Source organism: Globicephala melas, chromosome X, assembly GCF_963455315.2.
Source record: "Globicephala melas chromosome X, mGloMel1.2, whole genome shotgun sequence".
NCBI lineage: Eukaryota > Metazoa > Chordata > Mammalia > Artiodactyla > Delphinidae > Globicephala > Globicephala melas.
The window spans coordinates 88,511,785-88,538,946 of NC_083335.1; the positions used below are offsets into that span (position 1 = coordinate 88,511,785).

General features: G+C 43.2%; 1 non-coding gene and 1 pseudogene across 1 annotated transcript; both read left to right on the top strand.

Annotated features, from left to right (window-relative positions):
• LOC115841202 (protein FAM3C-like) overlaps nt 1-27,162 on the top strand; it is an 89,802-nt pseudogene that overhangs the window by 22,153 nt on the left and 40,487 nt on the right.
• On the top strand, nt 17,082-17,154 carry TRNAG-UCC (transfer RNA glycine (anticodon UCC)). The gene has a single exon. It is a non-coding gene; the product is annotated as a tRNA-Gly (tRNA).

The window sequence follows — 27,162 nt, forward strand, 5'->3', positions numbered from 1 at the left end:
TGTCCCATTCAGGATTCCCTTCTGTGGTACCCCTGCCCATTGATCCCTCATCTGCCACGGAACACTTCCCGGGCTGGGGAAGGTGGGGAGGGCACAGATAATTTCAGGCAACCCATTTACTGCATAGACAATTCTGATGGTTTGGGAGTTCCTCTCTATTGAGCTGAAATCAAAATCTTCTAAATGTAATATAACGTCCCCTCACTGCCCTTGGGCCAGCTAAGAGTGAGTGTACTACCCTTCACCTCCAAATATCCAAATCCAACCATAGAGGACTCCACCGCAACTATTCTTCCTGTGTCCCAGTTTTCAGACCCTTTGAGATCATGGACACCCTAACCACACTACTCAAAGTGTGGTCTGTGGACCAGCAGCATGGACATCACTTGGGAGCTTGTAGGAAGTTAGACTTCTGAATGAAATCTGCATCTTAACAAGATCCTCAAGTGGTTTGTGGTCACATCGGACTTGAAGAAGCACTGACCTTGAGGAGAACACATTCTCATTTGTCAGCATTTCATTTAATAGGTTCTCTCCAGACTGAAGAATATTCCAATATTTTTGAGGCATACAAAGTGATTGTTAGCTCTTCTGATATGTCCATTCATCATGGAAACCAATATTTATAGAGCTTGTAGCTTTATGCAAGCCACTGTTGTCAGGCACTGTTAAGTGGAAGACAGATGTGAAAAATTAAATCACTGTAAAGATCTAAGAGTTTCAGGCCCCAGTGGAAGAGTTGTTGTGAGACATAAGTGATAAATGGCAAAAAGATGATATGGACAACGATGGCTGTTAAGACTAAGAGATCTTCTGAGAACAGGGAGGTTACAGAGGAGTGAGCTTGTATCTGGGCTTGTAACGATTAAATGCCCCTGGTAAGGGGCCACACTGTGATCAGCTCATTTCTGGGTATCGTCATGTGGATTTGTGCTCTAGGACAGGGGTTCTCCAATTTTGAGGAGTATCAGACTCACTGGAGGGCTTGTTAAGACACAACTTCCTGAGCTTCTCAAATTGTCTGAGTTTCTCATCCAGTGGATCTGGAGCAAGGCCCGAGAATGTGCATTTCTAACAAGTTCTCAGGTGATGCTGACGCTGCTGGTCTGGGGAATGACACATTTGAGAACCACTAATTTGGAGGAAATAGCATGGGTCTTGGAGCCAGTTTTTGTTCTGCTACTTAATTTAGGTGGCAAGTAACTTTTTCTTTTTCAGGTTTCTCTTTGAGTAGAGAACTATAATGCCAATTTCACAAGTGTTTGGGGCAAGTAAAGGAAGTAAAGGTCTATGAAAGCACCTTAATACATTGCCTGGTATATTGCAGGTACTACTAGTTTAACTTAGTTTCCATTCCCTTCCCCAAAGTAATCTTAATTGATGGTGTTAACTGCAACATCTTTGGGAGCAAAGGAATAGTGGGGTTTTTTGTTTGTTTGTTTTGCGGTACGCGGGCCTCTCACTGCTGTGGCCTCTCCTGTTGCGGAGCACAGGCTCCGGATGCGCAGGCTCAGCGGCCATGGCTCACAGGCCCAGCCGCTCCGCGGCATGTGGGATCTTCCCGGACCAGGGCACGAACCCGTGTCCCCTGCATCAGCAGGCGGACTCTCAACCACTGCGCCACCAGGGAAGCCCCAGGAATAGTGTTTTGGGTGTGAAGGGCACCTGGCAGTGGGCACATGCCCTTTGTGGAGAACCTGGGGGTGAGCCTTTATACCATTGGCACAAATTGGTTAGTGTCTTTTGTGTGGCTGTTCTGGCTGTCTGTTACTCTGATGGCATTCATATTGCCTGGCAGTGCGTAAAAACGAAGATACGTCAGGGCTTAGAGAGACCAGTGCCATTCCAGGTAGTATAGTGCCTAAAGGAATGATTTGAGAAATTGGAAACTAGAACTTACATTTCACCAGGGAAAGGTAAAAATCTATTTCTAGCTTATTAGAACTGAAAATTCTAAGGTAACTTCCTTAGACCTTTTAATTTTAGGAAATTCAAGCAAGCCTATATATTTGGAAGAATGTGAATGTAGACCTTTCTCCTTTCTCTAATAGGGATCCTCAAATGTCAACACCATGACCAAAATGATTTGGCAACTGAACCTATGCATCCCCATCACAACTTCTTTGGGAAGTACTAGAATTCTTAAAACCCTGAGGTGTTTTTATTCGGGTGCATTTATTCATTTGAATTTTATTGTTCACACTAACAGGACGCATTAAGAAAAAGAAGACCTCTCTGTGTGATCCCCAAATTGACATGGGAAATTGATGGATTCTCCTTGTGCCACCATATGTCCTTGAGTCTCTATGGGAATTTGTGTATTAGGTTATAGATGACAGCTAATTAATCACATAGCAAACTTTTGAAGATTAAGACATAGAACAGGTACATTTTGGTGGATGTGGAGGAAAGAAAGGATCATTCTAAAGCAGAAGTCATTGCCCAGTTGAGTTTGGGACACTTAGGGGTCATCTTCAGGACATCTGAAGGAAGGACATCAAGCAGGAGAATGAGGTAGGAGAGGGGGCAAAGTTTTTCCACGCTGCAGTCTCACTTGAGACTAGACTAGGGCCTGTTCTTGTTTCTTTACTGTCTCAATAGCTGTACTTTAACAGAGAAAACATGTCACCTCCCAGATTATGTGTCTTTACTGGCTCCACTGGTTGCCTTCTGGATCAAATTTAAACTGCCTATTTCAAGAGCCGCCAGGATCCCTTCACTCCAGTGGTGCATTGTATAAATAACCATCATGGGCAATTAGTGTCTCTGACTTTATTCTCTCTAAATAACGTGGTTGAGTGATGTTTAATATATTTCAGTTTTTCCCTCCCCAAATCATGTCAAGTAAATTATGTTTTCTTATGCCTTGCAAAGTTCATGCATATATCACTTCAACTGTGATTAAAAAGGATAAAGGGGTTAAAAAAAAAAAAAAAAGGATATGAACCAGCCACTCAATAACATTTCATGAGCTTAAGACTGTTTCTGTCAGAAGATTTCCTTAGGAAAAAATTTCTATTTTTTTTTTTTACAGAAGACATTTTATTTTTATATAGTGAATATTAAGTTACTATATAACGTTAAATGGGAATTTTTGATTGTTTATTATTCTTGTCTTTCTTGCCCACCCACACACACCAGTGTTACATATCCTTGTTGCCCGGAATCACTTTAAGCCATCCATAACTCTGCACTCCCATAACCCCAATAGCCGAACAAGAAGTCTGAAAATCAAGGGAGAGAATATTCTCACCTTGTTGGGTTCTCAAGAAATTAACAATATCTGAGGCTCAGTGCCTGAGGCAAAGACTGACTGAGAAGGAGGGGGTTCTAACAGCACTTGGAAGGGGCAGCATGTCACCTAAGTGCCAGGGTATGGTCACAGTAACCACACCCACGAGTGCTGTGCAAACCCTTCTTTACCAGCCTGTGCTCTAAGACTTACCATTTGGGCAACAGGATGATGTAATTCCACTATTTCATCTTGCATTCGATTGTGTTTCATAATCACTGCAGGGCAGGTGGCCACCACAGGCCTAAAGGCCAAAAGGCTCAAAATTTGTCCCAAAGGATGACTTCAAAATACTGCCTGCAGACACCCCCTCAGCTGCTTTGTCAGCACCCCATGCCACCACCCCACCCTGCAGCGTCTTTCCTTAGTGCTCATGGCCCTCTTGGTGCTGCTGTTTCTACTCACCACCTGCCCCTGGGCTCCTTAACTTTGTCTGGTCATACAGACTTGTGTGCTACTGAGCTGATGATCACCCAGCCTACTGCCAACCCAAGCCCTAAAGAATCATCTCAGCGCTGTCCAAAACTCTGTCTTCCAGAGAGCCAGAGCAGGAGAAGGCAGGCTTGGGCCCTTCTGCACAGGAGAAGAGATGTGTGAAAGAACTGGGTATGAAGAGGACTTGTAGAGTAGAAGCTGATGGTGGCTCATCAAAGAACGCTCAGCAGTCACCATTTGCATGTACTCTGACCTGATGGCTTCCTACTTCAAGTACCTAGGGCTCTGCCTGAGTGCTTTCTCTGGCCTCCACAGTGACCTAGATTTGCATAGGGGCGTGCCAGAAGTGACAGGCTGTTGATGGGTCTAGAGGTAGCCCTCAACAAAAGACCGACAGAAATTGGTGGATAATTCCCCAGGTACTTCAGCTCTTGGGCAGGATAGCTCTGAGGTGTTCTCTATGCAGTCCTCCAGAGGCCCCCAGTGAGACTGGACCCCAGTTGCCCACAGCAGTAATCTTCTCTTTAACTAACTCTGTATTGGTTTCCTTTTTTTCCCTGTCTTACTTACTGCCTCCTACACTATTGCTTCCTGGCATTACCCTTCAAATCCTTGTCTCTGGGTTTGCTTCTGAGGGAACCCAAGATAAAAGCTAAAACATGGGATGTGTGAGGTTGTGACTGCACACATCAGCTGGGACCCCGGTGGGGAGGCCCTAAATGTCATGTTGAGTTGAGACTTTATTCCATGGTGACTGGGTGGTGAGTGCTTGATCAGACTTCTATGCTAGAGGATCATTCTGGAAACAGGGAGAAGAATGGATAAGAGCAGTGGTTCTCAAAGTGTGGTCCCTGGTCCATGAATATAAGAATCATCTGGAAACTTTTAATACTGCAAATTCTTGCTTCCACCTCAGACCTGCTGTATCAGACAATCTGAGAGTGAGGCCCAGAAACCTGTGCTTTAATAATCATCCCCCCCAGGTAAATCTGATGCCCCTGAAGTTTGAGAACCACTGGATTAGAGTCTGGAGGAGAAGCTAGCAGCATGAAGACCATGTATCAGGCTGTAGTGAGAGTCCTACTGAAAGACTATTAAGGTCTGAACTATAAGTTTTGATTCCCTTCTCCGCATTCTTTTTGCCTTGGACTTTGTTCTGCATTCAGAGTGTGCTTAATAAATATTTTGGCCTGATGTCTCCCATCCCATTATCAAATAAGTGGGAGCAGCAATGAGAGGGGCAAGGATGGAGAGAGGTGGGGTCAGGTGACGTGTGGTTCATATGAGGTTCAGCCACCACTGACCACATGGCATTTCCAGCATTATTCCTTTCTCAGTTCTAGGGACAAAGTCTTCCCCTAAAGAAGTTGGGGCATTGGCCAAAGCTGATGTCTTCTTTAAGATATCAGTAGCTACTCCCTCTTCAGAAATCAAGATCCCATGACTTGTGTGTATGCAGCCTGAGAAGTATTGTAAATCTGAGTGTGAAATCCCCATAAACTGAGCAATAAAAGTTTTTTAACAGAAATTACTTCCTGAGAAAGGGAACATTGTGTGTGGACAACAGGGAGGGATAGAGTTCTGGGAACATGAATGGGAGGTTTCCTGCTAAGTGGCCTCAAATCCTAAACTAGTTTGCGTTAGTTTGAGACCTAATCCATATTATTATTATTTGTTATTGCTTGAAAACCTTTTTTTTCCTTTTATTTTCAGAGTCAGCTTGACCAGTGTCTTTATAAGTCATGAGTTTCAGAACCCCTTAATTATGCCCTGCCACCTTGTCCAAAGGCATCCCAGACCCTCAGTGCCTGCTTATGGAGCTGTGGGAACTCAAAGTCCCCCAATAGTCCCCAGGGCTGGGGTGGGTGAGGGAGACGTGGTTGGCAATGGCCCATCCCACTGGGGTACCACCTCCCAGAACAACAAGGCCTTTGACTGAGGCCTTCACTGGAAACTGGATGACATTCTTTGGGCCAAAAGGAGCAATTGGAAAGGTAGTTTTGTGGGTTGGATTCTAAGCCAGAGTTGAAACTAGGCTGTAGCAAGGCTGAAAGAAACCTGGCAAAGGAGGAAAAGGCCCTCCCTGTGCCAGGAACTGCATGAACCCAAGACCAATCAAACAGAACCAGTGTGGTGAGGAAATATTTCTGACTGGCAAAGATGGTTCCACTGTCTAGTGATTTACCGTAAGTGGTAACGGCCAACCTCCTGCTTGGTGGAGTGTGGCCTGTTGAAGGAGAGCCTGGCTGGAAGGATTGCTGTGTTATTTCTCTTTGACCTGGAAAAAAAAGTATGCCTCTTCAAGAGGAACTATAGAGGGGAAATCTTTTGTGATTGTAAAACCTTAAAAGGGCATTGTATGCCCTTCTTAACCAGACAGATTGACTTATTGCTTGAGCTATGTTTCATAAAATTAATGAAAATAAAGATGTGTACGGACAAGAATTTACTAGGCATATGGATACTTTTTCATTAACAAAGAAAAATAATTAGCTTAAAGAGCAGGCTACGGTTGGCTACACCAAGGGATTTTTCAGGGTTGCTTTGTAGATTAAATACAAAGCTGTTGTAAAATGACTAAGTGCAAAACCTCATATCAGATAGAAAGACTAATGGGGCCAGTGTTGGCCCTGGGCTGGAGAGAACAAATCCACAGGGCCAACTTGGCCCTTTGAAAGCTCCCATAGCAGAGGGGCCACTGGTTGTGACCATTTCTCTCCACTGAGTCCTTGGCTTTTGCAGCATTGTTTCTGGTTGTCATAACAACCAGCTGTGGAATGATCTATCTGGATACTGAGTAGCCTACTCAGTTCAGTCATTAAAAACTAACTCAGATTTTAACTATTTCAGTGAGTTTCATGACGGACATGAACAAATCTGACAGCCATTGGCTTGATTGCTTGGTTATCAACGGGAGGGGCCGGTCAAAGAACCAAGGAAAGGGCCCCAGAGATTGGCTAGTCCAACTTCTTCTTTTTCCAGAACTGAGGCCCAGAGGGGGTCAAGTAACACCCAGGTCACCTGGCTAGTATAAGGTAGAAACAGAATGAGACTCCCAGGCCAGAGCTCCCCACCTCTTTCTACCATCTGGTCAACCCAAAGTACCTACTCTTTATTCACAGAAACAAAACAAAGCTATTTTTTAAAATTCTGCGCTTTTTTTCCAACAGAAGTTAATCCTCCAAAGACGTATCTTAATTAAAGTAGCATAAGAAAAATAGCAACAATAACTCTAAAAATGATGCAAGATAAATATGGGCATACTTTGCAGCTTAATTTATTGTGACTTTAAAAGGGTTGCAAGAGCTCGCCTTGCTTCTGTGAAACATAGTGCATTTTTGCAATTCCCCTCAGTTATAAATTAATATAGGCCGTTAGGGATGAGGCTAATGGTGGATGAAGACTATCTCATGGGGAATATGCAGCACCTGAGAAAATGAACAGCTGTGGTGTATGGACCCCCCAACCAGTTCTGCAAATGACACAATGTGTCACAAAACTAGTCCCCACAGAGGCATATTAATTTCTAATAAATAAACCCAGCACTTAAAAGAAAAATTTGCTTTCCTCTATAAGCATGTTCCCGTGTCGCTTTATCCAGAGGAGTTTTGGTATAGGTAGCAAGGAGCTGTATAGGCCCATCTTAAGCCAATCTGGGTGAATGCTCTGTGCTGACACTTGGCTCTTCCCTCTTGGAAAGTCTAAATTCCCAGCTGAGACTATGTACTAATGAGAAAAGCTAATGTATTTGCAGGCTGGCTACCCATTATGAGCATACCCCCAAAGTTTCCCTTTCAGAAATAGAGAGCCTCAGAAACTTTCTAACTCCCGGTGCAACAAAGTAAAATCTGGGGAGTTTTGGGGGTAATAGCATTAGTTGAAACAATATATCAGTTTTGTTTTTCTCCCTTGTACAGGCATACAAGGTTGCTGAGAGAGGATTGAGGGAGTTTAGCGATTTACTGGGAGAGGCTTGAGATAAAAGACAAACCTCATGTCCCTACAGATTTCTCGTTAGAAATGTAATCACATTGACACTGAAAAACCAAGACCAAGTCTTAGACTTACAATGGCTTTATGGACTCAGAAAAGCAAGGCCACGGCACGTCTGAGGACTGAGTATGCGTGCTGTTTTCCTGCAGACTGAATCAATCTCTGGGCAAGCCATACCTGGGTGAGTTGCTGACTTCAAAGCCTCCATCCCCCACCACCATCCCCAACCCTAGCGTGGCTTCACTCTTCTTTAGTACTTTTTAGATTTAAATGTCCAGTCCTGCCTTTCCACACCCAGGAAAGTAAATGTAGCCTCCCTTTGTGTGAATAATAATAATAATAGTATCCCACAATCATTTAACACAGAAGGATGAACACGCATCTGGTGTTAAGAATTTTGACTTATTGCATCAGTCCTGGCCTCCCAAATAACTCTCGTTGCCTGCTTACACACACACACACATACACACACTCTCATGGCCAAAGACAACACTGAATGATTGGAGGTGGATGTGCCCTTGGAGAGCCACATTGTACCTGCTAGGCAGCTGTGTGTATCACATCATACCAGGTGATCATCTGGGCTGCCTGGAGTCTCTTGAGTGTAAAAGGAACTGCCATTTGTAATACCTTCCATTGAATGGAAAGTTAGTTTGATTTTTCTCACTTCATTTCAATAAGAGAACAATTGACTAGGTAATCAGCTAATGATAAATCATAGTAATGGCCAATGCACCAAAGCTTGGTCCAGTCCAGAGGTGAGGCTGATGTAGGATAAAAACAAAGCATACAACTTGTTTACTACAAATTAATTTCTTCCTAAAAATCGTCAACGTCTCTCCGAAGGCATCTCCCTTTTATTAGAACAACCGTGACACAGTTTTCAGAAAATGGGATCAGGACCATAAATAAGCTAGTAAGCCACCATTTGTGACCCCAAGAAATACAGGATGGTGTCATGTCTTTCACAGGTAATTCAACATAGAGGGTGGTTTTCTCCAAGTGAGAGGAAGAATAGGTAAGAAGGAGTCTGTTCCTTCAAATTCATTGCAATTTTGTATTGGTCATGCAGGAAGTTGGCTACTGTAGGATCAATGGTTGAAATAGGAAACAATCTTGACTGATCATTGATTTCCTTATCTTAATTGAGAGGATATCATATATGGAATTGTAAGGGAGGAAAAGTAATTTTCCCTCTACCCTTTTAGTTCTTGGATAAGACCATCCTTTTATTAAAAGACAGATTAACAGGAGAAAAACAAACAAGTTTAATAACATGTATACCTCTTATATAAATGGAAGATACCCAGGAGAACTGAGTAACTCTCCAAAATGGCCCAAGCCACCACCTTAAATACCATCTCCAGCTAAAGCAAAAGAAGATGTTGTGTGTTTGGGGGTGTGGGGGGAGGGGGGGTGCAGGGTCCAGGTATGGGTGGTTATCAGGAAAAGCATAGTGAACGAGGGTAAGGTTGTTATACACATTCAAGTCAGTTGCCATCTTCATTGATAAGAGTTTCTAGAGATTTAGTCATCCTTCTCTTCCTGGTACATAGAGGGAGACGCCCCTACAAATGGAGATTTGCCTTATAAATATAAATATCTCTTACAAAATGGTAACTTTTATTGGTTTTCAAAGCTTCTCCCATGTCTGCTGGTTTTTAAAAAATAACCAGCTCAATTTGAGTTTATTTTTGTATATGGTTTGAGAAAGTAGTCCAGTATGATTCTTTTGCATTTGGCTGTCCAGTTTTCCCAACACCATTTATTGAAGAGGCTGTCTTTTCCCCAATGTATATTCTTACCTCCTTTGCCATCAATTAATTAACCATGTAAGCGTGGGTTTATTTCTGGGCTTTCTGTCTTGTTCGATGACCTATGTGTCTGTTTTTATGCCAGTACCATACTATTTTGATTACTATAGCTTTGTAGTATAGTCTGAAGTCAAGGAGCATGAGTCCTCCAGCTCCATTCTTTCTCAAGATTGTTTTGGTTATTTGGTGTCTTTTGTGTTTCCATATAAATTTTAAAATTATTTGTTCTAGTTCTCTGAAAAATGGCCTTGGTATTCTGAAAGGGATTGCATTGAATTTGTTCTACTTAGCATCTCGCTTAATTCCCCCCACAACCATAGGAATTATCCAAAGGCAAATTCTCAGTCTTCATATTACTTATTGCCAGTAATTGACCCAATGGATCACTTCCTCCTACTTGAAATGCTGTTATTAGCATCCAGGACACTCGGTTCTCTGAGTTTTCATCTTATCTCTGGTCTTCTCATTCTTCCTCATTTACCTGACTTCTAATTGTTGGAGTGCCCCAGGCCTCAGTTCTTGGACCCCTTCTCTTTTCTATCTAAACCCACTCCTTTGGTGATCTCATTTAATCTGAATAATTGTTTCAATATCATAACTATCCAATCTAAATGGTTGAAATATCATAAATATCATGCATGCACACACACATAAAATTCCCAGAACTTCCAGGGCCGACCAAGATAGAGTAAGCTTACTTAGTCTATCACTTCCACTGATGACAACTGAAAACTCTGGGCAGAATATACAAAGCAACTACCTGATGACTCTGGTAAGTAAACAATAGCAATCAAAACTGGAAGAACGACCGGTACCAGGGATATTCCTTTTCTTTTTTTCTTCTTGTGTCTCTGGACTTGATATAAGGGTGGCCTGGAGATCTGAGTCACAGAATTTTGAAATGCGGGTGGGCACCCAAAACTCCAATAGAAATCCCACTCTTTCTGGCCAGAGGATTGGAGAAAGAGATCCCTGAGAGCCAACAGTAAGTTGGGGGGGGGGCGGGAATCCTCATTTTTTGCTTTTTTCTCTTTTTGTCTCTCCTGGCTTTGTCTTGTAGGCCAACCCCAGTTGTGGATCTGTGCTGCTGTGGTGACAATGTTGGTCACCACATTGTGGCGGTGCACCAACAGGTGGTGCAGATACCTGAACCTTGTCTGTCTGACTAGTGGAACCAGAAAAAGGAATTGCTGTGTGTGAAGAGTGTAGGAGGAAACCCCATTATTTTTTTTCTTGCTGCTTCACCCTCAGGGTGGCTCCAGTGACATAGAATTGTAAGACAGTGTGGTGGGGGAGGGAGGGCTAAAAGTCTGAGAAAAATCCATTTTTCTGGCCAAAGGAATTGGAAAAGGGGGATCATGGGAGCCAGAGAATGTGGAGAAAATCCCAGAGAGAAAAGAATTGGAAAAAGGAATCCCTCTAATTCTGTGTATGAACTAACACAAATCCTGGGCTCACCACCAAGCTGTGCATGAGCAGCACAGACCCAAAAGGAGCAGAGTGAAATCTCTGAGAACTGAGCTGTGATACAAACCACTCCCAAGTCCCAAACACACTCCTGAGTCACATATACTGGGCAGTAGAAACAATGGCATTGAATCCTGAAATGATATGTGAACCACTGCCCACAGAAAGCAGGACAAAACTTATGGTCTTAACCTAAGGTGTTTACTTCCTGCTAAAACAACAACAAATCTATTGACATTCCATTCTCAAGAGGATTTTAGCAGGATCCAGTCTCAGAATATAATAGTCAATATGTCCAGAAAGAAATCTAAAATTATTTAACATACAAAGAGCCAGAAAAATCTGACCAATTCTCAAGAGAAAGAACAATAAACAGACGCCAACACCGTGATGATCCAGATGTTTGAATTAGCAAAGACTTTCAAGCAGCTATCATAACCATGTTCCATGAAGTAAGGGTGAACATTCTTGAAATGAATGGAAAGATAAAAACTCTCAAGAAGGAAATAGAAACTATTAAGGAACGAACCAAATTGAAATTTAGGACTGAAAAATATTATACCTTAAAATTAAAAAAAAAATCACTGGATAACTTCATAGAGGAAAAAGTAAGTGAACTTAAATATAGGTAATTAGAAATTATCCAATCTGGAGAACTAAAAGAGGATTAAAATTTAAAAAGAAAGTAGAGATTCAACAAATGCTGCTGGAAAAATTGGACACCCAATATGCAAAAGAGAATGTACCTTGACTGTACCTCAAGGCTTGTAAAAAATTAACTAAAAATGGTTCAGAGACCTAAATATAAAACATAAATCCATCAGACTTTTAAAAGGAGATAAAGGAGAATGTCTTTGTGACCTTGATTTAGGCAATGAGTTCTTGGATATGAAACCAAAATCATGATATGTAAAAGAAAAAAAATGATAAACTGGGATTCATCAACATTTAAAACTTTTGGGACTTCCCTGATGGTCCAGTGGTTAAGACTTCACCTTCAAACTCAGGGGGTGCAGGTTCGATCCCTGGTCGGGGACCTAACATCCCACATGGCTCATGGCCAAAAAACCAAAACATAAAACAGAAGCAATATTGTAACAAATTCAATAAAGACTTTAAAAATGGTCCACATTAAAAAAAAATCTTAAAAACTATTTAAAATTTTGCTCTGCCAAAAACACTTTTAAGAGAATAAAAAAACAAGCTATAGACTTGGAAAATATATTTACAAATCACATATCTGACAAAGGACTTGTAAGCAAATTATATAAAGAATTTTCCATACTCAACAGTATGAAAACAAATAACCCAATTAAAAATGGGCACAGATTTTAATGGATACCTCACCAAAGAAGAAATTTGTATGGAAAATAAGCACATGAAAAGACACTCAACATCATTATTCATTAGGGAAAGGCAAATGAAAACCACAATGAGATACTATTACACACCTGTTAGAGTGGTTAAAAATAAATTTAAAAAATAATTTGAAATCTGATATTGCTGCGGGAAACACAAAATGGTACAACCACTTTGGAAAACAGTAGGCAGTTTTGAAAACATATACTTACTGGATGACCCAGCAATCCTACTCCTCATTATATATTCAAGAAATTTGAAAATTTTGTTTGCACAAAAGACCATGAATGTTTATACTAGCTTTATCATAAATGCTAATAAGGAGAGACAACCCAGATGTCCTTCAACGGGTCAATGGATGAACAAACTATGGTACATCCATACAGTGGAATTGATAAACACGACATGGATGAATCTCAAATACATCGTGCTGAAAAAAGAAACCAGATTCAAAATGCTACATACCGTATGATTTTATTTATATGAGTTATGGAAGAGGCAAAACTCTAGGTTTGGAGAATAGATCAGTGGTTGCCAAGGGCTGGAGATGAGGGGTGAGTCTGAGTACAAAAGGGTGACATAAGGGATTTTATTAGGATAATGGAACAGTTCTGTATCTTAACTGTGGTGGTGGTTATATGACTATGTATTTTTCGAAGCTCATAAAACTGTACAACAGAAAGCAAGAATTTTTCTGTAAGTTAAGAAATAAAGTAAAAAAATTTTCCGTATGTATATCTCCAGATCAGAAATGTCTCCTTCAGTCATATATCTATCTGATATCTGCACTTGGATGTTTAACAAGCATCTTAAATCTAACGTGTCCTAAAGCAAACTCTTGATCTTTTCCCCAAAACTGGTTCCATCTACAGCCTTCCCCAACTCAGTTGATGGCAGTTCCATTCTTCTAGTTGCTCGGGCCAAAATGCTCGGAGCCATTCTTGACCTCCCTCTTTATCTTATATCCCATATCCAATCTACCATAAATCCACTTGTTTCCATGCCTCAAAAACATATTCAGAATCTCATTTCTTCCACTCCTATCAGCCTGGTCCAAGCCATCATTGTTTTACAATGACATTACCCCGAGACTCACTGCTTGTGTTGGGCACAGAGATGTACCACCCAGTTGCCTCTTCCAGGAAAGACTTGCTCTTCCTTTGTGGGAAGCGCCATCAGCAGAGAGCCTTCAGCTGTTAACTTGTTCAGAGTCCGCTTCAGCTGCAGACTCCCATCACTCCTGCCACTCCAAAGACACAAGCTTCCTGGCTCTTTTCCAAGCAGAGAGGCAAAAGACCTGCCTCAGAGCCTTTGCACCTGCTGTTCTCTTGCTTAACCACTTCTTCGATACCCTCTGTATTAATCTCCTAGGGCTGCCATGAAAAACACCACGAGCTTGGTGGCTTAAGACAAAAGAAATTGATTCTCTCATAGTTCTGGAGCCAGAAGTCTGAAATCCAGGTGCCACAAGGCCATGGTCCCTCTGAAGGCTCTAAGAGAGAATCCTTCCTTGCCTCTTCCAGCTTCTTTGGTCCAGGTGTTTCTTAGCTTGTGGCTGTATCACTCCAATCTTTGCCTCCATCTTCTCGTGGCTTCTCTGTGTCTGTCTTCTCCCCTTCTCTCTTACAAGGACACATGCCATTAGATTTAGGGCCCACCCGGATAATCCAGGATGATCTCATCTCAAGAACTTTAACTTAATCACATCTGCAAAGACCATTTTTCCAAATAAAGTCACATTCATAGGTTCCTGGATTAGAACATGGACATAACATTTTGGGGGCCGCCATTCAACCCACTCCACCCTGTTAGCTCACTCCTTCACTTCCTTCAAATCTTTCCTCAGTGTACGACCTCCCCACCCCCAACCCTACTTAAAGTGGAAACTTCCCTACTGCCATCCCCTTCCCTCCTTAATTTATCTCCGTAGCACTTATCACCATCTGATATGTTGTATATTTTACTTCTTTATTCTTTATTATTATATTAAGCCTCCCTCTCCATTAGAATCAGCAAGGGCTCTTAAATCTATTGTATTCAGTGCTGTACCCCCATCCCCTAGAACAGTGCCTGCTGCAGTAATAGTGTTGAATGAGTAATTATCCCTATTTTACAAATGCTTAAGCAGGCATAGAGAGACCAAGTAATTTGTCCATATGTGGCATGTCAAAGCAGGTTTCTCACACCACAACCCATGCCTCTAATGTGATGACAAACCATCAAGACCAGGACAATTTCCTACTGTGGCAGTGACCTCCAGGGACATCTATTGTCTCAGGGTTGAGGAAATACTGAATTGACTTCTTACCCTTAGACTATCTGGAACACATGAAGTACTTCCCACATCTAAAGGTCTTTTCTGCTCTCAGTTTCTCTCGATAACATTGCCTGTTAAAGAAGTTTTCCCTTCTAACTAGCCTAACTCTTTCATGTGGCAGTGGAGGTTCATTTCTTCTTCTGTCCTGAGTGGCAAGAGAGAGCAGCTGCTCTTTCCAGTCCCCTTGCATTTGGAGATTATTATTAAGTCGCCCTGTGGGCATTACTTGTCCAGACAAAACATGCCAGACAAGTTCTTTTCGCTTTTTCCAGAAATCTCATTTTATAGTTTCCCTCCATCTCCCTTCTCCCCTTCCCTGCAATGGGTTTCTGATAAAATGCAGGATGAGATTTTTGGCTCGTAGTATGCACTGCCCTTAGGTGATGTTCTATAAATAATGAATGGAACAGAACAACATTTGCAAAAATGCATGTTTTGGCACAAATTCAGTTAATGGTATTGGCACTTGCTAACTTAGCACATAAATGCATTTTCCCTGGCACCCAACGCTGGTTTCCAGCTCTTAATGCTTATTTTCTGGGAGTTCTATTTACAAACTGTACTTTCATAAATAGCAGAGAATGTTCAGAGGGAGAAGGGAGAGGCAAGTGATCGTCCCACCCAATTCCCAGGTAGGGAGACTGAGGTGGGAAGGGACTCTGCCCCTCCAGGATGGATGGACAGCCTGGGGCTTCCCATAGTGGGTCACATTGATTCATAAAGCTCCAGAGGCCAAAGGCATTTGCTCATTCCATCATGCAAGCTGCTCTGGAAAGCAAGGCCAGATAAAATCCAAGCCGATGTTTGGATGGACATTATTCTGTGCTCCGTCAGCCAGATTCTCAGCCTATGAAGCTTTGTGGCAATGTGTGTGGAGCCTCATCTCAGGCTAGTTGATGGGAATTTCTACAATAAGTGAAGCTGAAGCCAAATTCTCAACCAATATAACTCTGTGAATTCCCATAGAATTACATCAGTTGAGAATCTGGCCTATGTGTACATGCATGTATATAACTCACATTATTTCGTGAGGTCAGTCATAAAGATGACCATAAAAGTAGAGATGACCATAAAAGTCTCTTCGTTACATTACCATCTTAGACTGAGATTCCATAGTGGGATAAAAGGAAAATTATATGTGTGTCTGTGTATATGTGTATATACGTATATATATATATATATATGTGTGTGTGTGTGTGTGTGTATAAATACATACATATATACACACATGCACATATATACATATATATACTGGATTCTGTACAAGAATAAGGAGACTCCATGCTATTCAAATCCACTGGGGGCAGTTGTGACTTTTTTATTTTATTTTATTTTGTTTCTGTCTTCCCAGGAAGTTTTGTTTTCCTCCATTTTTTGTTTGATTGAGGTATGATGAGCCCAGTTTGGGACGGTTCTAATCAACCCTGAACAGATGAGTTCTTTAAATTGCTTGGAAAGGGCTTGAGAATTCCATTCAGGAAGTTCCAAACACTAGAGCAATTTAGAGTTGGCTGTCGGTGCTTCCCCCAATGCAGGTGGCTTTATCTTTATTATGGATTGTTCAGTGAAACATTTTGGTCATTTGAGTTTATTTTCAATGTAACATTTAAACCTGTAAAGAATAATTCCCATATGTGCAAGAGGGAATAACAGCAGAAAAGGAGACATGGAAATTTTCACCTTCTCCCTCCAGCCATTGGTTCAGGGCCGACCCGGGTCTGCACTGGCAGAACATATCAGCCTTTCAATGCATGCCATGTCTTGTGCTGTGTAAAAAAGGTTGGTGGTCTTGGTCTGGTGGGTCTATGTGGGTAACTGCCTACATCACTGGCCTGAGCCCAACAGATCTGACTCCAGGGCACAGAAGCTGAAGAGTGGTTGGACCCAATGGAAAGCGTCTACCATGTCTCTGGGTTGAGGCTGATGTGAGACATTCTTAGACAGTCTTTGATGGCTTTTCAGTGCCTCCTCTCATCTGACTGTATAGACAGCTCTTCTTCCCAAGGGTGTGGGTGGTGTCTCTTCTCTATGGCTTCAAGCTTCTCTCACATTTTAAAGGCATTCAATTCAGCCAATTACTGAGCACATTCTACATTCTCTGGAACCTGGGTTGGGCTCTAAAGAGAGAGTCCAAGCCTTAAGGAGCTCATAGCCTGGCAGGAAAGGGGGAAGCCAAGGCCATAGCCAGCTCATGGCATCCTGGAGCTGAGCGGCAATGAGTTGCAGTCAACTATGGCTTGGGGGGCAGAGAATGATACCAAAACTTGGCCTTTGTGCACTGGTGCCAAACTGAATCTCAGAGTCGGAGTTTTGGGTGAAGTAGAATAGAATAGTTTTATTGCTTTGCCAGGCAAAGGGGGACACAGTGGGCTTGTGCCCTTCAAAACTGTGTGACCCTGGGAATTCCCTGGTGGTCCAGTGGTTAGGACTCTGCGCTTCCACTGCAAGGGGCCCAGGTTCAATCCCTGGTCAGGGAACTAAGATCCCCACAAGCCATAAGGTGCGGCCAAATTAAAAAAAAAAAAAAGGAAGCCTTCTCCATGAGGCTTTCTCCAAAACTGTGTGTCCCTACCCGGGGGTGGGGGGTGGGGTTTGGTAAGGAGTTTTACAGCAGTGGTTCAAGGGTGGGGTTGCTGATAAGGATCAGGGTGTGTGCAGGGCCTGCATTCCTTTAATCTGGCCTCGGTTGGTCTCCTGATGTTCTCTCTGGAACGGAGAATGCTTCATCAAGTAGTTAACATCTTCCATTTGTTGGAGGTTTTAGTTCTGCAGAAAAGCTCAAAGATATTGTGATGTGTATCCCTTGAGGCCGAACCAGGACCCTGCCTCAAGGCTGTGCTATTGTTTCTTGACTGCTCCTCCCTTGTCTCTGCATCCCCTCCCTTCCCTAATTAGTGGCTGTTTGAACATGCCCTTTGGAACTCAGGGAAGGTCATGGAGGCTGAACAGAAAGGCTCCCATGCCCAGGAGCCCCACAGGGTCCTGCTCGGTTTCAAGAGGGATCCAACAGAGAGAGGATAGCCAAAGACTAAGACCTTAAAAGATGAGTAGGACTTTGTCAGGAGTTGGGGACGGGGGAGAATGTTCCAGGCTGAGGGAACCCCATGTACAAAAGCACAAAATAGTCAAATATTTGTATGGTTTGGGGAATCCCTTCAGTGGCTCCCCTTAGCTGTTATGCTGAAGGGCAAACATGGCAGCATTCCTACAAAGCCCTTCACTTGGCTGGCCTCTCTGCTTCTGAAATTTTTCTTTCATCCTTTCCCTTCCTTTCCCTTCTCCCTAAGCATTCTTTTTTTTTTTTTTTTTTGCGGTACGCGGGGCTCTCACTGTTGTGGCCTCTCCCATTGCGGAGCACAGGCTCCAGACGCGCAGGCTCAGCGGCCATGGCTCACGGGCCCAGCCGCTCTGCAGCATGTGGGATCTTCCCGGACCGGGGCACGAACCCGTGTCCCCTGAATCGGCAGGTGGACTCTCAACCACTGCACCACCAGGGAAGCCCCTCCCTAAGCATTCTTAATTCCTTGGACCAAGCCTTCTCACATTGCTGCATATTTGCATTTGCTACCTTAATCACCTTTTCCCTGCTTCTTTTTTCTGAGTAAGTCTCTCACCCTTTAAACTCCTCCTAAGCTTTTCCAGGATTCCCTCCCTGACTCCTTCTATCCTCCCCAGAGGTGACATTTGATGTCCCTTGGTATTTTCATGGTTCCACAATACTGTCATTGCTGAGCCCCTTGTGGCAAAGACTGGGCCTCTCAGACCTGTGTCCAAAGCACTTAATACATTGCCTAGTGTTGAGGAGGAAAAACTTTTCCTCTATCCTCTTAGGTTCAGTAATTGGAGGTCTGCAAATTAAAGTGACAAAAGACAGATTAGCAAGAGGGGGGAAAAACAGATTTAATTAAGTACCTGTGCTCAGGAGTTCAGAAAAAAGTGTGACCCAAGGAGGTGGTTACAGTTTTTACATATCACCTTAATAGGAGATGGGGAGGGGCAGAAGAGTACTTCTGGGAGAACAAATGACTTTTAGGAAAGACAAATGGGCACTTAAGAGAATAGATGGGAGATATGATAGGTTTATGACAATATCTGTTTGAAGTGACTTCTTATCCAAATGCTGACTTGTGTTTACTTCTCCTCTTCATTGATAAGAGTCAATTGTCCCTGGTTGTGAAACTCCTGGGAGGATATTTATGAGTGTTGAATTATTTGGGGAGGCTTTGCTTTTAGGAAGATAAGGGGAAGGCTAGAAAAAGTCTCTTCCTGCCGCTGTTGAATCTTGAATATCTTCAGTTCAAAATAACCCTTATGTCACTGTGGCATATTCTGAACCCCTTCATTGGCACATGGTAGATGCTCCAAAAACATTTGATGAGCAAATTAAGTATTCCAAACTTGCTCCTTTTCCAATGTGCTCCTTCTCAGTAAAAGGCACCATCACTGGCTAGTTTGCCCAAGCCCTCAACCTAGAATTCAGCCTTGATTTGTTTCTTGTGCCACATCCAATTCAGTAGCTGTTCTCGTCAGCTCTGCCTCCAAGATATACCATGAACCTATCCACTCCTCCATCTCCAGTACCATCCCTTCCTCTCAGGAGCCATCATCTTTTGCCTGGACAACTGCAAGAGCCTCTTCATGTGTCTCTCCCGACTTCCACACTAGTCTCTGCATAATCACCACCCACACAGAAATCAGAGCGACCTTTGTAAAAGGCAAATCTGCATATGTCTATTTTAGCCCCAGATACTCCCAGAAAATAGAGTCTGTGGGAAAGCTCACGTGGTCCTATGACATTAGGATGTGCAATCCCAGGAAACTGGGGTGAGGGATGAGGGAAGTGAGGCAGAAAAGGGTGGTGAGCCAATGGAGCGTGTATTACAGATTTAGTATCAAGTGAAACTGATTGCTCGAGTTGATGGGCTGGCTTCCAAGAAGCCATGTAAGGATGGCATCTCAAGACAGTCTGTCCAAGGGGAGAAAGGTGGAGGAATATACCAACTTCTGTCTCCTATGGGTCAAAAGACATCAACTCCACATAAGACATCAACTCCCTGCACTTAGGGGTATACATGCCTCCGGGGGAAAATCCCAAGGGGAGGTGAGAGGCACATGGAGGAGATAGGAGGTGAGGTGATGTTGGATTCAGTCTATTTGAAGTTAATCACAAGCTCATACAGAGCTGGTCACCATTGTACCAGGGCAGACAACCTTACCAAAGGCACCATCAGCAGGTGAGGCTGAGAAGATCTTACGTGATGTCTGAGAGGCAAAAAAAAGTCCCCTCTTCAGAGAGCCCTTCAGTGATCACCTACCTCTACCCAGTCACTCTCTACCAGCTCACTTGGCTTTATTTCCCCATACACTAATCTCCATCCATAATGACCCCAGTCACTCCTTCACTTCCTATTGTCTTTCTCCCTTGACTAGAATGGAAATGCCATGTAGGCTTAGAACTGGGAGTTCTGAATGCTGGACTCAGGAAGAAAATGTATGTTCTTATCTCACCTCATGACCAGGCTTCCTGAGGCTTCCAGGTATTGACTGGTGAATCCGTCATTGGAGATAAAAAGAGAGGGCTAGAAGAGATCTGCCCCCTTCCCCCAGTCCATGATGGTACCTTTATTTCCATTAATCATAGTAATTCCTGAATTTGGTTACTCCTCCTCCCCATTTAAAATCCTGTGGCAGTTTCCCATTGTCTCCAGGATCAATTCCCAAACCCTCAGGATCTTGTAGAAGACTGTTCTTGATCTGAGCTCTGGCGACCTAGTCTCTGAGCACTTCATCTCCCTGCTTTTTCCCCCCACTCCCTGCCCCCGCCCTGTTCTTTCACAGAACCGCTGAAGATGGATGAGCGGGTCGGACACAGCGCCATTGTAGAGGGCGCCATTGCCGTCTTGTGAGTGGTGTCCTCTAGAGCTCAGCGTGCACAGCCTGAACCAGGCAGCCCTGCCCTACCCTTGTCAGCAGCTCTCCAAAACACCCTGCTCACTTTTGTCCCCAGGGACCTTATGCTTCCTGCTCTCTCTGCCCGGAAGGCAGAGTTGACAATGTTTGCCTACCTAAAACCCATCACCTCCTCCAGGAAGCCTTTCCCCCTCCTCTGTGCCTCATAGCATTCTATGGTATTCTAATCACAATACCCACCCCACTGTCCTATAACTGAGCTGACCGGGCTCTGTCGTCCTCCAGTGTGGTAGATTGGATCAGAAATGGCCACAACACATGGTCAATGCATACAACGGAATATTATTCAGCCTGAAAAAGGAAGGGAATTCTGACACGTACTACAACATGGGTGAACCTTGAGGACATTGTGCTAAGTGAAATAAGTCAGTCACAAAAGGACAAATACTGTGTGGTTCCAATTATCCGAGGTACCTAGTGGAGTCAAATTCATAGAAACAGAAGTCGAATGGTGGTTGCCAGGGCCTGAGGGGAAGAGGAATGGGGAGTTAGTGTTTAACTGGCATAGAATTTCAGTTTTGCAACATGAAAGGAGTTCTGGAGATTGGTTGTACAACAATGTGAACGTAATTAATGCCATTAAACTATACACTTAAAAATGGTTAAGATAATAAATTTTATGTTTTGTGTAGCCCCTTTAAAAGGGGCTACAACAATACGTTGTACGCCCATATGTTCTGGTCAATCCACCACCACATGACAGAGTCTCTCTCTATTCCCTTTGAACCTGGGAAGGCCCTCATTAACTGCCATGGTAACACAGAATGTGGAAGAGGTGCTGCTACGTGGCTTTAAGAGGCTGGGTCATCAAAGAGAACACAGCTTCTGCCTGGCTTTCTTGGGAAAGGGGCTTTGGGATTCTGGAGCTACCATGTAGGAAGTCTGGCTACCTGGGGGCCACCATGCCAGAGAGGCCACAAAGAGAGACCACAGAAGATAGAGAGATGCCCAAGAAGCAACAGCTGACCCAGCCCACAGCTGAGTCTCCCCAGCGTCAATTGCCAGATTTTGAATGAACCTAGGATGGGTCCAACCCCCAGCTTTTCAGGTGCCCCAGCCAATGAGTAGAGCAGATATGAGCTGTCTCCTCTGAGCCCTACCCATGTTACAGAGCAAAAGAAATATCTTTTTAGGATGACAAATGTGTCCCAGCTTGCCTGGGTCTTTCCTGAGTTTAGCACTGAAGGTCTTGCATCCCAGGAATCCCCTCAGTCCTGGGCAAACCAAGATGGTTGGTGTTAACGGGCTGAGTTGTGTCCCCCCAAATTCATCTGTTGAGGTCCTAACCCTCAGGACCTCAGAATGTGACTGTATTTGACGACAAGGTCTTTAAAAATATGATTAAGGTAAAATGAGATCGTTAGGGTGGACCCTAATCCATTCTGACTGGTATCCTTCTAAGAAGAGGAGATTAGGACACAAACAACACACAGACTGAGGGGTGACTATGTGGGGATGCAGTAAGAGGACAGCCATCTGCAAGACAAGGAGAGAGGTTGAGAAGAAACCAAGCTTGCTGACACATTGATCTCAGACTTATCTCCAGAACTGTGAGAAAATAAATTTCTGTTGCTTAAGCCACCTGGCCTGTGATATTTGTTATGGCAGCCAGAGCAAACTAGTATAGTTGGTCATTGTTGTGGACTAAATGTTTGAGTCTCCCCACCCCAATTCATATGTTGAAGCCATAACCACCCAATGTGATGGTATTTGGAGGTGGGGCCTTTGGGAGGTAATTAGGTTTAGATGGGGTCATGAGGGTGGGGCCCTTATGATGAGATTAGTCCCCTTATAAGAAGATGAAGAGGGTGAGATCTCTTTTTCCGAACACACACAGAAGAAAAGCCATGTGAGGACACAGTGCAAGCCAGTAAGAGGGTCCTCATCAGGAACCAAATCTACTGGCACTTTGATCTTGAACTTCCAGTTTCTAGAACTATGAGAAAGAAATTTCTGTTCTTTAAGCCTCCCAGTGTATGGTATTCGTTAGGGCAGCCTGAGCTGACTAAGACAGTCACCCTGGCTGTTATTATATTGAAACCCTAACTTTTGGGGTGGCTTCTTATGTAACAGCCAATAACCAGGCCACCCTGACGATGAACTCCTTGAGGGGAGGGGTCACGTTTTCCATTATTATATTCCCAGTTCTTCACTTCATGCATAAATATTCTTTTCTTTTTTAATTTTCAGACATCAGAAGGACTGGCTGAACAACTGAATACATTGGGGTGGGGGACAGTAACTGTCCCAGATGGGCAGCATCTTAGGTGGATTATGTAACTGGGTTTGAGAATGTCTGAGTACATAAAGCTTTAGCAGGTCAACCCCATCCTTTTCCTTCTGGCAAGCACAGGCAATGTGATTGCTTCTACCTCTGCATTGCTCAGTGGCCCAAATGTAGTTACCAATCAGACCTTTTGCTTATTTCATCTCCCACCCGGCAGGGGCTATCGGAACATATAAAAATCATCCTGGCTTACATCTGCTTCCCCAGTCATCACTGGCTGGGATTTTGGACCATTATCTGTCTGTAATGATGTCTCTCTTCTCTCAATAGTGTCCAGATTTATTGAATTGGAAAGTCTTGGATCCTTCTGGCTAAGGATGAACCTCCCGGGTTTACGACTCCTCACCTAGGTCTCAATTCAGAGTCACCAGCAGCTGCTCAGCACACGCTATTTAGGCCGCAGGTGTAGTTCACTAGTAAAATAAACACCTGATTCACATATGCGAGCGATCCAGAATATTATCCAGATGTTGGGACAAATACAATGGTATCATCTGTGGGAAAAACACATTCGCTGCCGCGAGGGGCAGAGGCCCTGGACAGAGTTGATGTGCAGCCTGGAGTGTGACGTGCTGGGGTGGTGCATGCCAAAAGGCCACACCAGTGGATCCCACCCTCGAGCTGCAGCCCGATTCTGTCATTGCTGCAAGATTGTTGATTTAGGGATAAACAATCTAGACTAAAAGAAAAAAAAATCACACAGCTCTCTGCCCAGTTTGGAGCTGGACTCTGTTTGTGGTCTCAGGAGGTTGAGCGTCAGTAGAACTGTCTTGGTTCCAGCAGACAGGCCATGGGACACTGAGTCCCCTCACTTCTAGGCTATCTGCTTCCAGCCTATGCATGACTACCTGAGTGGAGGGCAGCAGTGTAGGGGTGGGGATGATGACAAGGATAAGAGGGGTTATCTGGGACTTGCCCAGCTCCCGACTCACCAGTGTTGTGTCAAAGCCCCCAATCTCCCAGCTTGGGAGGGAAGAGGCAGCAGCTGAGAAACAGAAGGTAATTTTTAAGTTCTAAATATTTTTATTGAAGTATAGACAAGCAGAAAAGTACATAAATTATAAATGTACACATCGATACATTTTCTCAAACCAAACACACTCACATAACCAATACCCAGATCAAGAAACGAAGTGTGACCCGAAACATCCCAGAAGCCCCTTTACGCTCTCCACTTGTTATCCCCATTCCTGAGGGTGGCCCCTATCCTAACGTCTAACAGTACCAATAAGTTTCGTCTGTTTTGGGGGAACTTATATAAATTAAATCATCAATATATACCCTTTTTGGGGTCTGGTTTCTATGGCTCGACATTTTATCTGTGAAATTCATCAGCGTGTTGTGTGAAGTTATAGTCCGTTCATTCTCATGGCTGTATAGTATTCCCTTGTGTGAATACATCACAATTTATTTATCCATCCCACTGTTGATGGGCATCTGGATAATTCCTAGTTGTGAATTATGGAGAGTGCTGCTATGAACATTATAGTACTTATCTTTTGGTAATATAAGTAAACATTTCTGTTGGATGGAGAGCTAGGAGCAGAGTTCCTAGATCAGAGGATATGGGTCAGTAGGTTGTAGCTGTCCTAATTCATTCAGGAGAAGTTTGGTTGAAAGAAGTGGAAGCACGGATGCTCATTAGTTTGGTGTGTTGCCATTCCAGGGCTAGTCTGAGAAAATTCCAAGAGGAGAAATTGTGGTCTTTCCCCCTTTGCTTTACTTCGTGTGCTTTCTCCTGAGCACATACCCGGGCATGCACACGTGGCCTCCGTTCTCACAAGATGGGTTGCAAAGAGAAGCCTTCTTCTTGAGGTGTTTTGTGGGAATGTCACAAAGACCCCTTGACCCCAAAATGTCCCCCATTGGCCTGATGTCGATGTCTGAATTTCCTTGGTAAAACATATAAATGGAAGACAAATAGTTGTGGAAAAGGCAATGTTCTAACCTGAAAAACCAAAGCCAACACTGAGCCAATAAGCCAGGAGGATGCAGGCTGGGGTAATCACGAGGCCAACATGGCATTGGACATGCGATTTGCGAGGGGGTCCGTGTCAGAGTCAGAATTTGTGGGTAAATCTGAGGTGAACCCTGGTCCACAACAAAATTCCTTGGGAAGTGTTTAAAAATCCTACAATGCAGGCCACCCCCAGACCAATCAAATAAGACACTCTGGGGGAGAGTCCCAGGCACCAGTACTTTCTAAAGCTCCTGTGGTGGTTCCAGTGTGCAGCCCAGATGTGATTTTGTTCCCCAGGATAATTGTTGACCACTTCCGCCAGAGGACATTTGGCAATGTCTGGAGACATATTTTGGTTGTCACAACTGGGGGCAGGTGCTACTGGTATTTATTGGGTAGAGGCCAGGGATGCTGCTAGACATCCTGCAGTGCACAGAACAGCCCCCACAGCAAAGAATTATCCAGGCCCAAGTGGTGATCGTGCCTAAGTTGAGAAACTCTACTCTGGGCAAATTCTCATGGATGATCTCTGTAAAAGTCTGAGGCTTTGTCTCAGCAGACTCTCTTGATCAGAATGATGAATGATAATTTTGAGCAAGGAAATTTCCCCTCTCTCCTACCTTCTGGAGACTGACAATGATATCTCCTTCATCTCTTCACCTCCCCAAAGAAGTAACCTGCATGAAAGGAACCAGAAGAAATGAGATGGAAAAATTTCCTTCCTTGAAAATAACACGACTTTGTAAATCAACTGTACTTCAATAAAAAAAAAAGAAAAAGAAAGTTTCCATAGCCTCAAAAAAATTGAATGTAAATCAACCTCATAAAATCGTAACATTATGTAAATGATGAATATTATGCATAAACAATATTAAAAACAAATAAACATTATTTCAGTCAAAATTTAAAAAAGGAAATTCACTTCGCTACCTATGTCGATGTCCAACCTGTGTCAGAACCTTGGAATAGAAACTGGGTGACATGCCGTTGTCCTCATCCCTGAGTTGGGGTCAGGTCCCACAGCGTGGAAAATTAAGCATAATCCCCTTGAATCAAGATTCCTTTCATATAAAATTTGAAAAACTTTTTGTTTCCTCACTGTATCATAGGGCTCATTTATGGCCTGCTGTTGGACTTTTGTGTGATTGTTTCCTAGATAGAGAGGTAGTGAAGAAAGTCTACACACAGCATAATGAAATGCCTTGAAAGTGATCTGGGCTGTCCCGGACAGCCTGACACCTCTGCCCCAGAATTTTATAGCACACACTCTCTGAATCACTCATCTGATTGAGATGTGGCTTATAATAACATTTAAATGTGTCACATGTTTATATTTTACACCCCAAGGAGAATGTTCCTTAAGAGTAGGGATTCTGCCTCCCCCATATTTTAGGAGCTCAGGAAATGATGGTAGAGGGAAAGAGAAAGACATGGAGGGAAGGAGGAAGAAAGGAAGGGAAGGAGGGAAAGGGGGAGGGAGGGAAGGAAGGAGGGAAGGGAGGGAAGGAGGCTTGATATAGGCCCTTAAAAATCAGAATCATGTAACTACAGTGATGTATTGACATTCTACAAGGTGTCTGAACGTCCGGGAAACACAGGATACATTTATTATCAAGCAGTATGTTAGCTACATTTTCAGATGTTTCTAGACACTCTGCAGTGTATTTATTTATAAATGACAAATGTGTATTTATAAATACACTCTTTTCTCTGTGTTTCCAGACATTTTAGGCTTTCTGTAATATAGTGATTGTCCTATATTTAATATATTATATAGAACTTTTTTTCATATTAACTATTGGACCCATTGCTTTAAATTTAGAGGTATTTCACCTTAGGAGATTTCTAAAGTTGGAAAAAAATGTACAGAGCATATTATTTGAAATAGAAACTAACATTATTGTTTAAATATACATTTATCCTGGAGGTTCTTGATTTTTTTGGATATTCTGTGTCAAAGAATTAGAAAAAAATCCACTCCAGTTATTTGAGTAATCAGTGGTGATGTCAAGGTTTGGGTGGTGTTTGTCTTAAGGAGACCACCTGCTGAAACAGATCTTCCAGGGACCCCTGCATTGGAGCTTCCTGGGGAGGCTTATTAAAAGAGCATGTTTCTGGGCCCTACTCCAGACTGGCTAAAGCAGAGCCTTAGAATCTTCATTTTTAGCAAGCTTCCCTGGTGATCCTTTTGCACCCAAGAGTCATTGTGTAAAAAGCAACAGATTTTACAAGTCCCCAATGGCACACATGATATGCGCAGATGCGTGG